The 15,515-nt window shown below is 45.0% G+C and overlaps 1 protein-coding gene across 1 annotated transcript in view; it reads right to left on the reverse strand.

The window, feature by feature from the left end:
• The window catches only part of PHF3 (PHD finger protein 3), a 137,458-nt gene extending 132,330 nt beyond the window's left edge, over positions 1-5,128 (reverse strand). The window contains exon 1 of the mRNA XM_069726686.1: positions 5,025-5,128. The gene's annotated coding sequence lies outside the window, so the exon portion shown is untranslated. The remainder of the gene's footprint in view (positions 1-5,024) is intronic.
• Between the last annotated feature and the right edge of the window lie 10,387 nt (positions 5,129-15,515).

Below are 15,515 nucleotides of genomic sequence, written 5' to 3' on the forward strand. Positions count from 1 at the left end.
ATATATATATATATATATATATATATATATATATATATATATATATATATATATTTTTTTTTTTTTTTTTTTTTCTTTTTGGGACACATGGATCATTTCTATAGCGGTATGTTGGTTTTGCAAGCCTGCGAGAAAACCACGCAGTACGGATGCCATACGGATTACATACGGAGGATGCCATGCGCAAAAAACGATGACACACCCTGCCTACGGAGGAGCTACGGACCACTATTTTCGGGACATTTCAGCGTATTACGGCCGTAATATACGGACCGTATTTTCATACGCTGAGTGTGAAGCCGGCCTTACACTTAGTCATTGCTTTCTACAGTTGGAAAAATTCAGCAAAAAAAAAAAAGCGTTCAGGATTTTTCGCGGTTTTTCGTGCTAAAACCGTGAAAAAAAAACACATACATTAAGCATCCTATTATTAGAATGCAATCCGCAATTTTTGTGCACATGTTGCGTTTTTTTCCACAGCGGAATCACATTCCGGAAAAAAACGCAGCATGCTCACCCCTAATGTCACTGTTTAAATTGTCTTAACTTGTACTGAATTTATTGTCTGTACATGTCCCCGCTTAATTGTAAAGTGCTGCGGAATATGTTGGCGCTATATAAATAAAAATTATTATTATTATTCTTTGTGCGGAATTGTGGGGATTAATGTGTATATACAAAATGTTATTGCCACAAAAACGAGGATAAAATACGGTGCTAATGACAACGAGTGTGCCTGCAGAACACACAGGTGACCCGAAGATGCTGACAAAAAATGATGGCAAGTATTAAAAAAAAAAATGTATGCAAGAAAATAATGAAAACACAACAGTGAGAAATGGCAATGATTGGAAAAATATATATATACACAAAAATATTTATATACAAACAAATAAAACGCTGATATAGAAAGTACATTTAGATATGAAAAAGCTAAAGTGCACACATGTGTAAACACAAAATTAGTACGGTATATGGTGCCAAATTGATAACAATACATGTAGAAAAATATTATTACAATGGAAAATAAAGTGCATTGGTTTCCCTTTAAAAAGTTGGAAATAGAAAATATTAAATCAAAATGTCAGCATAACATTGCACTATTTGTAGAGCAAGAGATAAAGCGAATATGCGGTAAAAGTAGTAGGTGGTAGAGCCGCAATGGGTAGACTAAAGGCAAGGTAATAGATCATAATAACCTAAATACAGTGCAATGACCAGGTAAGACTAGCAAGCAAAATGACAGGCACAGCCATAATAGGTGGGGAGACAAATAATTAGTATAGAAAGCCGTTACCGATATGGTCACACTGGTACACGCAGGAATGCGCCCCGACGCGCTTTTCGGATCAACTCATTCGTCGGGGGTACTGTACGGAGCACTGTGATTGGCCACTGTACTGCTAGACAGCAGCAACACATGCATGGATTACCTAACAAACAGGCAATCCCTGCAAGTGTTGTGACTGTAGAACACCCACGAAACATGCAGCCACGGGGACTCAAACTTATTTTTTTGAGAACGCCGAAGACACTATGGTAACTCCTGAGCATGCTGGATAACACCTTATCCAAGCACCTCTGCTCCTCACTAATCCTCAACCATTGTTGTTCACATATAAACAACATTGTATATATTAAAAACAGCTAACATAGAAAAATTAAAAAAAATAAAAATTAAAAAAAAGACACATAGCATAAGATCCGGCCTTCCCAAAACCCTGTCTGATGATAAATGCACATTGTATATATTGTTTACAGACAGTTTAGCCATGTTTCATTATAACCTGAGCTTGTTATTCGCTGTAGCCTTATGTGCTTTGTAAAAAATTTTCATGAATTCAATTTGGCTTCTTTGTTAATATTTTTGTTGGAGCTCTGATTTATCATACTTCTCCTGGAATACGTGACAGTGAACCCGTCACCAGGTTTGTCTGATATGAGATACGGCGACCGCCTTTCAGGGCTGATGTACGGAACGCGTATCGGCCAAAACCGGTGACTGGTTCACTTTAAGTAAAAAAGGTTAGTTGGAGTCTTTAAAAAAAATACACAACGTAAAAGAAAAAAAAAAATCACCAAAAACTCATTGTGGGGGCGTAGCCTTTAAGGTACGTTTTTTTTCCATTGTGTACTGAAAATATAATGACGTTTTGAGAAGCTCCACGCTACCGTTCTAACACCGTGAACCATACGTTTATTACTACAGGTGCCAAAAGTTGAAAGTTGTAAACGTATACACCGTACATTATACAATGATTAACCCTTGGCTGGGTTCACACTGCGTTAGTGTGACCCGTTTAACGGACTACGTTACACCACAGCATAACGCGGTGTAACGTAGTCCGTTAACGCTGCCACTACCTTCAATGGCGGACGCATCGCTAGTGCACGCCCACAATGGGTGTGCGCTAGCGATGTGACGTCATTGAGTGACGGACCCGGAGACGCGGGCTGCAGCGTTTCCGGGTCCGTCACTGCTAGCGCAGATGGAGCTAGCAGATGCTCCATCTGCGCTAGCGCTGTGCAAAAGTCGGCACTTGCGCTAGTGCAGTCCGTTTAACGGATGTGTTGAACGGACTGCACTAACGCAATGTGAACCTAGCCTTAGGGTATGTGCACACGTCAGGATTTTCTAGCAGAAATTTCCTGACAAAAACCGGACATTTCTGCCAGAAATCTGCATGCGTTTTTTTTCGCTTTTTTTTTACCAAATGCATAGAATAGCGGGGAAAATGCAGAAAATCCGCAAAATTAATGAACATGCTGCTTTTTTTTACCGCAATGCGTTTTTTTGTGGAAAAAAAACGCATCATGTGCACAAAAATTGCAGAATGCATTCTAAATGATAGGATGCGTATGTCTGCAGTTTGTAATGCGTTTTTATCGCGAAAAAACCTGAACGTGTGCACATACCCTTACACGACTTATTTTTTTTTGTCTACGCGCTTCTTATCCTCCCCCACTTTTTTAGATTATTTTTTGTCAGCGTGCTTTTTTGCGGGCCTAGAAAAAGCTTAGAATTGCACAATTCACTTTACAAAAAAAGTACCGTACTTCAAAACGGAAGAAAAAAAAATCTGCTACGAGTGAAATTTACAGCTTGTTTTTAGTATGATTAATTAAATCCAAACATAAAATAAGTTCCTTATCTTGATTGTTTAAAAAAAATCCGACCAACAAAAATGATAATATTGACATTTTCTGAGACACAAATGTGCATGGAACCAATTTTAAATAGCGCAAAAAAAAAAAAATTAACACATGCACAGCAATGTCAACCGACTTACTGTGCACATGTTCCCCCTTCTACAACTTTTATTAACCGTTTCAGGCTTTGAATGCTGTGAAGCGGCTAAAAAAAAAAGTGACTAGTCCATTTTTCAGTAAGCTGACACTACCTTAGGCCTCATTCACATCTCCACGTTTCCGGTACGTGTTGGATTTGTCTTTTTTCACCGATTCCTCGGGTATCCATTATAATCTATGGTGATATTCACATGTCCGTGTTTTTACATGGACCGTGAGTCGATGAAAAACACAAAGATATGTCCATTTTTTCTCGGCAGAGCGGATTACAAGGGTCAATAGCAGTCTGTAAATGAACCCGTATAGCACACAGATGGCGTCTGTATGCAGTTTGTGCGCAATTAACACTACAAAGTATAGAAGAAGCTTCCTAATCTATTTCTTTCTTTATCCATCCATGAAAACCACCGATGGTAAGAATGGCCACTGACACTGACACAGGATTTTCATTTTCACGTATGCGTTTTATACGTTAGTGTGAAGGAGACCTTATAGAGTTATTTTTAAAAAAAAAAGCTGGTGGCAAAAACCACTGAAGACAAAAAAAAAAACACCACCAGAAAAATGGATGCAGGTACGGAGGTGTCTAAAAGCTGCTGTGTGAACATACCCGTAGGGAACATGCCCACGATCAGGAATTGCTGCGGTTTTGACGCTGCATATTTATACAAACCAGCAGCAGCCAAATGTTACAGCATAGTGGATGGGAAATCTAGAAATCCCATGTTCGTGGAGACTGACATGTGGCTCGTCTTTGCAGACCGCAGCATGCCAATTTCTCTTTCTCCGCCAACAGAAGTTTCTTTAACAGAATGTATTGGATGCGGTAAATCCACGCGGCTCAGTGACTACACGCAGATTTACCGGCGCTCAATACACAGCAGCGTTTTGGATGAAGCGAAAATCTGCTGCACCCAATGCGCTGCTACTTGCGGATCGTGGGCACATCGCCTTCAGGTTTTCACAGAGGTTTTTATACAACGGCTGGGTCTATCTCCGAGAGGTTTCCTTCAGGATCCACTTGACCTACACTTCAAGGGTTTCATGAACAGCAAAGTAGATTTTCCATAAAGATTGGAAACGTTTTCGAGGCTTTTCGGAGAAGGATCATAAGACAGCAGTCACCAGTAGGGGGCATCATCCAGATGCCACCAGTAGGGGGCATCATCCAGATGCCACCAGTAGGGCTGCATTAACCCCTCCTGCACAGGAAATGGCTAATATTAGGGGCTATTTTATTAGAGGCCACCTCCAAAGTTGGCAGACGATACGTGCGGATTCGGGGTCTCTCCTTCTCACAACCGCCAGGGTATTTGTGCCCCCAGATACCAGCATTACTTGTCCTCCCCTTATTGCCACATTGGGTCTACCCCGGAGCACTCGGATTTTATTACACTCGCACCTCGGCGGCAGTGGTGGCAGGACTCGGGCACCCCAGCGGGGCTCCTGTGCAGGCCCGAGCTGGCACCCATGCAGGACAGGCCCAGCACGCATGTGCACATGGCATACATGACACTGAAAACAAGCCGTGCCCGCACACCGCCGTACAAACACGCCCCACACTTGCGCCCACAGTATCATCTAGCAGGCCTAGGTTCTTCCAGGCGACATTGTCCGTACACGCAACTTCAGCCACAAGTCACCTCACTCCGCGCACTGCCCGCAGGCTGATACGTGGGGGTGCAGGTGCCCCCAATAGCTGGTGGCCCACTTACCGTGGTGGGGGCGGTCACGGGTGAAGAGCTGCTCATGTCTACGGCCTCATACCCAGCGCGCTGCTAATCGCAAGCGAATGCGCGTGCCCGAGCTCCTGTACTCTGTCACGTGACAGCCAGAACCCTGGCGCGCTCCCGAGCTCAGCGTTAGCTGTGGCGCCCGCGTCAGCGACCCGCGTGTTGTCCTTCTGGTCACCTGTGTGGGGCCCTGTCCTCTGCACTGACCAGGCGGTATAGTCATGTATTACTCGCACTAACCCAGTGGGGAGCGTCCCCCCTACAAGGACGTTAGGGGCACTAATTATGGACCATTAGCATCCTTTAATTATGGATAATTACCATACCTGCAGACTGGAATTTACAGTCTATTACTACTCCTTGTCCCTGCGGTTGGTGTCACCTGGGAGCCCGATGTTCGTCACAAACCACTAAAGCCTTTGGATTAGTAAAATACATTTATAGGGTCATTCCCTATCCACAGAATAAAAGAACATGCTGATGACTGGGGGGCAACGGCTAGAACCCTATATATACCCTATATATGCAGTGTGGCTTCACATGCGCCATTCATTGTCTATGGGACTGCTGAGGGGAGCTAGTGCATGTGTCTGGTAGTCTCACCCATCTGAATGGAGCATGCACAAGTACACTCTATAAAGCCCCAAACGCAGGATCACTAGGGGTTTCCAGATGGTCGGACCCCCACCAATAAGAAGGTTATCCCCTGTCCTATCCCATGGATGGGGGATAAAGAATTATTCCCCGAAAAACATGTTAGCAGAAACTTATTACACAAGAGGCCATACTTCTGCACCAGTACGTACTTAACACACCAGGTCACGGCAGTATGCCGACAGGCCCCAATGGCATGTGATGCGGTCGGCCAGCAAAAGTACTGCTGACCTCCACCCACCCACCTATCATCCATCCGGATGGGTGCTGGCTATTACACATGCCACTGGATAAGGCCACGTTCACACTTTTGTTGCCCATTCTGTTTGCTCCATTTTAAGGAACAGACAAGCAGAATGGTGTAAAAAAGGGATCCATTGCATTACTGATGCAAACAGAGATGGATGGACCCCTTATCTAGGGGTCTTGATGTCTTTCATTATGTGTCCATTTTAAAAAATGCTCATCATACAGAACTTTGTACCCTATTTTGAAATAAATCCCTCTGGCTCCCCGTGAACTGTTTTTGATATTAATTTTGTTTCTGTCCTTGAAATTGGAACAGACAAACGGAATGTAAAAATAAGTATGAGCATCGCCTAAGGCTTGTATTGGATGCTGCTCAGACAGGTACGTGTAGTGCACCATAGCAGATTACAGCCTATTGGTCACACTCATACTATTACATCCAGTGGGCTGCCCAGCACTATGTATCTGCATCCCTAAAGTACAGGGCCCATGCATCCAGCCATGAAAAGACACAAGGTATTAGTAGATCTCTGGTCAACATATGCAAGCTCTGGCCAAATACCACCCATGGGTCAGATGGTTCCTTAAAGGGGTTGTTCTTCCCTTTCTATCTCGGCTGCAGTTTGTCCTAAAACAATAAACCAAGCTGTACTCACCTTCCACGGGTCTGACATTGGCTTGCGGCCCTGCTGTCACGTCGAAAATATGGCATCCAATGATGACTATGGAGGCGGTGTTCTATCTACATTGGCAGAACCGTTGAGCTCAGTCAAGGCGACTTCAACACCATAGCCAATGCCAGACTCCCAGAACATTGGCGGAGAAAGACTCACCGATGGACTCAGGGAAGATGAGTTAACAAGTTGCAGCCATGGTAGAAACTTAATTAAAAGGTAACAACCCCTTTAAGTTGTTCACCAGCACTGAAAATAGCTGTGATTGGAAAACTTGTCTTCTCATATTGTATGGGAGTCTGCTGAGATAAGGAAGGCCCTCCAGACGGGTGGTAGATCTGTCAAATAGCAGATATTCAGTCACTGACCGCTCCTGCTGGCCCCATTAGGCCACGTGCAAATGTTGAGTATATGGTGAGTGCAGCGCCCCAGAGTCCTGGTCGTTGCAGTAATGTTATTCTTCCACCACGGGGAGTGATATTACGTCTGATGGCACTAAGGGTGGTTTCACACTTGCGTTTTTGTCTGCAGCGTTTTTTTTTAAAAAAACGCATGCGTTTTTTTTTCCTATATTTAACATTGAAAACGCATGCATTTTTAGTGGTACGCGTTTAGTCGCGTTTTGAAACGCATGCGTTTTTTTACTGCATGCGTTCATTTTCCAAAATGCAACTTGTAGTATTTTTGAGGGGAGTTTTTTGGACCAAAAAAAACGCATGCGTTTTCATGCGGGTTTTTTTGGACCAAAAATGCATTGGAGTCAATGGGGACGCATGCGTTTTTTTGTGCATGCGTTTGCATGCGTTTTTTTTACGCATGCGTTTTTTTTAACAATGGTTGAATAGACTGTAGATAAGGCTGTTTAGACACTGATAAGCCTCCCCCATAGCAGCAGGGTTATAAAAGGAAGGTTGGGGGAAGTTTCTGGTCACTTCTCATCAGACTCCAAAGAAGACAATACCCTGCTCGGACGCATTAGTGGACAAGACCCAGAGCAATGTGAGTATATCCTAGCCAATGCATTTATTTTTAATTTTTTGGATCTACATGTCCTAATTTCTTCTATTTTTTTTTTTCAACATGCATCAGAATGTCTTCTGCGGAGTCTTCATCTGATGAGGAGTTTGAGCCACGGCAGTCCGAAGTGGATCACGTCAGTGAGGTTAGTTTTTTGTCCTTCAGCTTGGTAAGTATTGACTGTCGCATCGACACATGAGACAATTTGATTTTTTTTTTCTATAGAGCACTTCAACTGAGGGACAGAGAGGGACGGAGCAGCGGAGTCAAGGTCCGGTGGGAAGACGTCAGCGGGTATGTATACAAGGCAGACTGTCCTCATTGTAATATTCTTGAATCTTCCTTTCTGTACCCTTGATTTTCTTTTAATTTTTCTTGTATGATCCTTTTCTTAAAGTTGACTTTCCTGCCCTTTCTCATCTTCTTTTTTCTTTTTTTTTCCAATGTGATTGAGCAAACTTATATGATTTTCTTTTACTTTTAGGTTTCACAACGGGACGACGACCGGATCGATAATGACCTCCTTATCACTCTGGTCCAGGAGCGAGCCCCGTTGTGGGACGGCCAGGATCCACAGCACGCCGTCAATAGTGTTCTCCGTCGGTTGTGGAGTGAGGTGGCCCAAGCGTTGTGGGATGGCTGGGAGAATTCCCCGCCACGGGTCCGTAATGCATTTTGTAAGTATTGCACTGCAGTGTGAAGCAGCAGAGACCTTGGCCGGGCTCTCTTGACTGTGTGTGATGAAAGAAACTTTTTGGAGTTTCTGTCATCACACACAGTCAAGAGAGCACGGCCAAAAGTACTTTTTCTGACCATTATATGTTTTTGTTATTTCACAGTTGAGAAAATAAGAACACGTTGGCGTTCCATGAAGGACCGCTTCAACAAGGACCTGCGTGCAGAGAAGAGTGCAGCTAGTGGTTCCGGAGCAAGGCACCGGCTCTACAAATATCACGTGTGCTGGCCTTTTTAAGACCGGTCCTTCTCATGAGAACGTAAGTATTTCTCACATGCTTCCGGTTGTATTGCATTGACATAATCTGTAATTTTAAATTCCACAGGATGTACCGTCTTGCTATATTTTGGTATTAATTTTCTGTGTTCTTTTTTCACAGCACACACTGCACGACTGTCGCACCAGGTTCTGGAGCGGTCCTTCAGCCGGCAGACACGGACCCGTCCCAGCCATCCAGCAGCGCAGCACCAGGTGGGTCTTCCACACTCACTGGAGACCAGGGGGCTGGCCCATCAGGTCTTCCCCTTTCGCAGTCCTCTTTCGCTGCACCCATTTTTGCGGGCTCATCCCGGCAGCGACAGAGGGCTTCGGATAGGTCCCTCATGCCTGAGTTTTTGCACTTGAGCTCGGTTTTACACGAAGCTATCAAGGCTTTAGGTGACAGAATGGATGTGTCCCATAACCTCTTAGAGTGCCGCATCCAGGATGTCGCCAAAAGCGTTGATCAAGTGAAAGCCGACCTCCAGAAGCCAGCTCATCATTTTTTTTAATCAAATCCAACAGGGCATGTCGGAACACCTTAGCCCTGATCTCCAGCTGAGTGTGATGCGGGCCTGCAATGTTGCTTTTGTGCAGGCTATGCAGCATAGTCAGAGTCGTAATGTGGCGGCATATCCAACTGTGCCGTCACTGTCACAAGTAAACACCATTCCTACCTCTGCTGCATACCACTGCACGGCCACCTCTATTCCCTCTACAGGTATACTCCACTACAGCGCCAACACGATGACGAGTGCTGTTGGACATCCCACCGCCACCACCGTGTCAACCGCTGCTCCGGCTTGGACCTCCTCCGCTGACACCACGATGACGCAGGACCGTGGCGTGGCTTATCGGCCCGGCCCCCTCCCGATGCAGCAGGACCCATCCATGGCATATCGGACCGGCCCACCCCCGATGCAGCAGGACCGAGGCCTGGCATATCGGACCGCCCATCCCCCCCCCGATGCAGCAGGACCGAGGCGTTGCTTTCCGGGCAGGACACCCCCCCATGCAGCAGGACCCAGGCCAGGCGTATAGGACGGCCCACCCCCCCATGCAGCAGGACCCAGGCATGGCGTATCGCACCGGGCCCCCCATGATGCAGCAGGACCAAGCCATACCTTTCCGGGCAGGACCAACCCCGATGCAGCAGGACCATGCCACGGCTTTATGTTCCCCCCCACCAGCAATGCAGCAGGACACTGGTATGGGCTTTGTTTCCCCCCCCCCCAACGAGGCACCAGGACCCTGGGAGGGTTTTATGTTCCCCCCCCCAAACGAGGCACCAGGATCCTGGGAGGGTTTTAGTTTCCCCACCCCCAACGAGGCACCAGGACCCAGGCGGGACTGTATCTTTCCCCCCCACTACAATGGTGTTGGACTCAGACGTTGCCGAGCGCTCCACAATGGAGATGGACTGTGTAATTGTGGAGCCGGGTCCTGACGTGTCTCCCGCCAACACTTTACAACCTAGCCCAAGAAGACATCCCCCAACCAGGAAAACCCAAAGAAAAACCGCCAAAACTCATAAAAAACAAAAAACCCTGATTATTCCTCCCCATCACCTACCGATGTGTCTCAATTGTCTGTTGTGTCTCACCCTTCCAGTGTGTCTCAAGGCCCTCATGTTTTAAGCCCCATCCCCAACTTCCAGACCCTTCCAGTTTTCTTGCCCCTTCTCCTGCCACCTCTGCCTCCTCCACGGTGAGCCAGGCTTCAGTTCTGAACACCCCCCAGTTACGTCCCTCAACCCCAATCCGGCGCGGTACAACCCGTCGGGGTACCAAAAAATAAATTTGTGTTAATAAAAAAAAAGTTTATTTGCAACAATTATGCTTGGTTTATTGTGTCTTTCACCGTTCTCAATACACACCAATACACTTCGCCACACACTTATTCTTTTGGCCAAAACATATCTCCAGTAGTATAAAATACAAGACAACATCAATATGTGTTTCTTTAGTATACAGATATGAGTTGGCCAAAAAAATAGTAGTTATTTCCATACTCTTATTTTTGTACCTAGTGTAGTGTCACTGTACAAACAGAAAATGGTGGAAATCAAGTTCAGAACTCAACTGAACCGGTCAGATGTCAAAATAGACACCTGACCGATTTAGTTGATTACTGACTTGTATATTCACCATATTCTATATAGCACATTATGTGACAATGGTTGTCAAACTGATGGGACAATGGTTGTCACACGCTACATATCTATGCTCACCTGGCCAGGTGTAAGAAATTGTGAATTCATGATCATGTATATGTTTATCATGAATTCATTATTTCTTACACTTGACTTGATGGGTATAGAGAGCGTGACAGTCTTGACGCAATGACGTCAACAAGATTACCATTAAATAAATAAAAATTTGGTTCCATTATTATAAGTGTGCGGCCCGTGTTTTATATCATTCTTTGTAAAGCAAAATAGGGAGTGCAACAGAGGTCAATTATGATGAAAAAATAAAAATTATTACCTCATCAACTATTACCCACTCCTGGTTTTGGATTACAAAATATGATATACATATCTACTGGCCATCTTTGGTCAACCTTTGTTTAGAGAGTAAAAAGATAGGAGACATGGTCAACACAACCAACACTAAAGTTTATTAATTAGAAAAATTTGTATCAGTATTTAATAATTAGTAAACATAAACATACAACAGGACATTTAAACAACATTGTCCTGCCATGACACCCGTCCAATATCGGACACAAAATAGGCCGCAAATTGGTCCCGCATAAGACCAACGGCTGCAGTTGACCGCATCGGGTGATGCTGAAAATCAGGCAATGGGTGTGAAACTGGTTCATCAAGTTCAATGTGGGGTCGCTCCTTAGCCATTATATAATTGTGTAGAACCACACAGGCTTTGACCACCTCATCCACTGTTTCAACTTTTAGATTGATGGCTGTTGCAAGAATGCGCCATTTAGCAGCCAGAATGCCAAAGCTGCACTCTACGGTTCTTCTGGCCCTGGTCAGTCTGTAGTTGAATATTCTTCTAGTGTGGTCCAGGTCCCTACTAGAATAGGGCTTCAGGAGATTTTCACACATCTGGAAGGCCTCATCCCCAACCATAACAAATGGCAGCGGTGGGCCTTGAGTGTTGGGGAGAGGCTGTGGAGGGGGAAAATTAAAATTGTTGTCATACACCCGACGGGTGGCTCTTAAAAGTCTGGGAATCATTGCCACGGCCAAAAGCTCCAATGTCCACGGCGATGAAGCGACACTCCGCATCCGCTATTGCCATGAGAACTACCGAAAAATATTTTTTATAATTATAAAACTCAGATCCGGTTCTGGCAGGTTTGACAATGCGGATGTGCTTTCCATCCACCGCCCCTAAACAGTTGGGGAAATCACACACGTTGAAAAATGTTTTTGAAATTTCCCGCCACATGTCCACGGTGGGTACGGGTATAAACTCCTCACGGAGTACATTCCATAACGCACGACAGGTGTCCACAACGATTCCGGACAGGGTTGATATTCCAAGGCGGTATTGGAAGTGCAGGGAAGATAAACTCTCTCCTGTGGCCAGAAATCTAGAAGAAAAAGAAACAAAAAAAACAATTAAAATCGGCTCTTAATGGTGTGTTTAAATAAGAAAAAGGTAAAAAAAAACAACAAAAAATACATGTCATAACCAAAAAATTGGACTGTCATTGGTTTAGTTTTGGAACGTAACGTAATGTCACTAACAGACGTTCCTCAGGTGGAATTGCTCTACGGAGCCGTGTGTCCTGTCGCCGTATGGAACCTTCTACACGAGACAGTAAATCCCGGAAAGAATCTTGAGACATTCTGGTGTAATCCTGGAATTTCTCTGGGTTGGCATTCAGCTCCGCATAGAGCGTGTGATATGCTCCACGGGTCTCACGCACATCAATGATGGGGTGCCTCCAAAAACGCCGACGCTGTCTCCTTCTCCATCTTTGGCGGTTTCGATCTTGCTCCCAAGCAAAAACACAGGCAAGGAAAATCTTGAAGCTGAACTCCAGTTTGAAATAAAAATTCTCCATTGAAAGATCCATCATGACACCGGAAACAGTAGCAAGCTCTGAACATTTCTGTACCCCTAGGGTCTATATATTGAGAGCCAATCATGTACGCCCTCTCTATTCCCATTGGTTGTGTCTGGTAACCTTTTTTTTTAATTTTTTTTTTTTTTGGAAAATGCCCAAAAAAACGCAAACGCATGCAAAAGCATGCAAAAACGCATGTAATCGCGTGTAAACGCTGCGTTTTTTTGACGCACGCGTTAAACGCGTGCGTCAAAAAAGCGCAGCGTTTACACGCGTTTACCTGCGTTTTTGCACCATGCGGTTTGTTTTTTTAAACGCATGCGTTCAAAAACGCAAGTGTGAAACCAGCCTAAAGGAGTTCACCCTGCCAGGTATCACAAACCATACACTACACTTCACACTCCAGTCCACCAGGGGGAGCCTTGCTCCTATCTTCTAGGGCACTCCTCACATTAGGGTAAAACTGGTGGGTTGGATAGAAAGTTAGGGAGAAGCTGACTGGGCTTGGCCCAGGCAACACCTGTCAGGCAGAAAGCGGGAAAGGAGGAATACCACAAAGCTGCAGACAGAGGGCCCCAGACAGGGGTGGGATCCTGTCAGAGGCCTAGCACGAGACAGAAAGACACAGAGCTGCGCCCGCCCCACGTGCGGCAGCATCCTAAGAAAGGACAAGAAAGGAACTGTATTGTAGAGAGTGAGACACGAAGTCATAGCACAAGGAGAAAACCAGAAGGAATTCTGCCCTGAGAGAGGCTGCATCCTTCTGAGGCGCGTAGCCGGTGGCCGGAACACCGAGGGAGTAATAGACTCTACGCTTTACTTCAGAGACCGGCAGGACAGTCAATTCCAAGTTGGCTGCCCGACCTAAATACCTAAGAAGACACGGTGGCAAATTTTGGGGGTCGGGGCGTCTCTAGGGTTCCTATAAACAAGCCTCAGGCCATAAGTCATACGGGTTGTCCTATCCACACCATCTGGGGGACAGAGAGGAAGAAATAACATCTAGAACATCTACAATAGTTGTGAGGACCTTACCGAGTTGCTTAGCAGGGAGGTACTACAACACCCAAGGTGCTAGTAGGAAGGCTACTGAATTCCACCTGGATAAGGGGACTCTGGATATGCCTTCGGACCGGCCGGACCCTGCCTACCCTGTGGTCTGGTGCCCTGGACTGTGGATGCTGAAGCCTTCAGTAAAGGTAAAGAGACTGCAACCTTGTGTCCTCGTTATTCCCTGTGCCTTACAACATCCACCATCTACCAACTGTGGGAAGTTACACCATCTAGCTGCCATAACATCACCCCAGCGGACTCCTAAGCAGCGTCGGTCACCTTGACCGAATACCATAGGTGGCGTCACGAACAATATCCTATAAACTGTTGCCCTTTTATTGGACGCCCCTCAAAGGGCCACGGACCGGGTCAAGCCACCGTGACATCCCCCGAACCGCAGGACCCGGTGCCGAGCACCCCATTGCCCTGACGTGGGGGCGATCCAGTGAGTTTTTTACCTCAGTAATTGTAAGCTAAAACCAGGAGTGGAACAATCAGGTAAAGTATAATAGAAATGTCACCACTTCTGTATTTATCACCTACTCCTGGTTTTGGCTTACAGATACTGAGGTAAAATACTGACCAAATACTGAACGTGTGCCCATGGCCTAACACACTGCAGGTGCTTCTATCACTGAGGGTCCACTGACCCATCACTGTCTTTCGTAGCCCTGAGGCTGTCTCTAACTATGGGTGTTTTGAAGGGTCGTTTTCTATATTATGCCTGAAATAAGTCATTTTGGTGAGGCCTCATATTTTATAACACTCGTTATGGATGGACAGCCCCTTTTTAAATGGTTAAGGCTACTATGAGCTGAAACGCATTGGTCTTTAGTCACACTGGCTAGAACAGTAGATCACTATGATTTTATATTGATACTAGCTGAAGAGCCCGGCGTTGCCTGGGCATAGTAAATATCTGTGGTTAGTTATAGCACCTCACTTTTCTTATTTTCCCATCACGCCTCTCATTTTCCCAATCACATCTTTCATTTTCCCCCTCACATCTCTCATTGTCTCCCTCACACCTCTCATTTTCTCCCTCACTCCTCTCATTCCCCCCTAACACTTGTCATTTCGACCTCACATCTGTCATTTTCCGATCACTCCACTATTTTCCCTCACTCCTCTCATTTTGCACTCACACCTTTTCATTTTCACCTCACACCTCTCATTTTCACCTCAGTATATACATGTTTGTCATCTCCCTTATATATAGTATACACCTGTATGTCATCTCCTGTATATAGTATATACTTGTATGTCATCTCCCCTGTATATAGTATATACCTGCTGTGTGTCATCTCCCCTGTATATAGTATATACCTGTATGTCATCTCCTCCTATATATAGTATATACCTGTATGTCATCTCCTTCTATATATAGTATATACCTATATGTCATCTCCTCCTGTACATAGTATATACCTGTGTGTCATCTCCCTGTATATAGTATATATCTGTGTGTCATCTCCTCCTGTATATAGTATATACCTGTATGTCATCTTCTATATATAGCATATACCTGTATGTCATCTCCTCCTGTATATAGTATATACCAGTAGGTCATCTGCTCCTGTATATAGTATATACCTGTGTGTCATCTCCTCCTGTATATAGTATATACCTGTATGTCATCTCCTCCTGTATATAGTATGTACCTGTATGTCATCTCCTCCTCTATATAGTATATACCTGTGTGTCATCTCTCCTGTATATAGTATATATCTGTGTGTCATCTCCCCTGTATATAGTATATACCTGTGTGTCATCTCCTCCTGTATTAGACCT

Source organism: Ranitomeya imitator, chromosome 5, assembly GCF_032444005.1.
Source record: "Ranitomeya imitator isolate aRanImi1 chromosome 5, aRanImi1.pri, whole genome shotgun sequence".
NCBI lineage: Eukaryota > Metazoa > Chordata > Amphibia > Anura > Dendrobatidae > Ranitomeya > Ranitomeya imitator.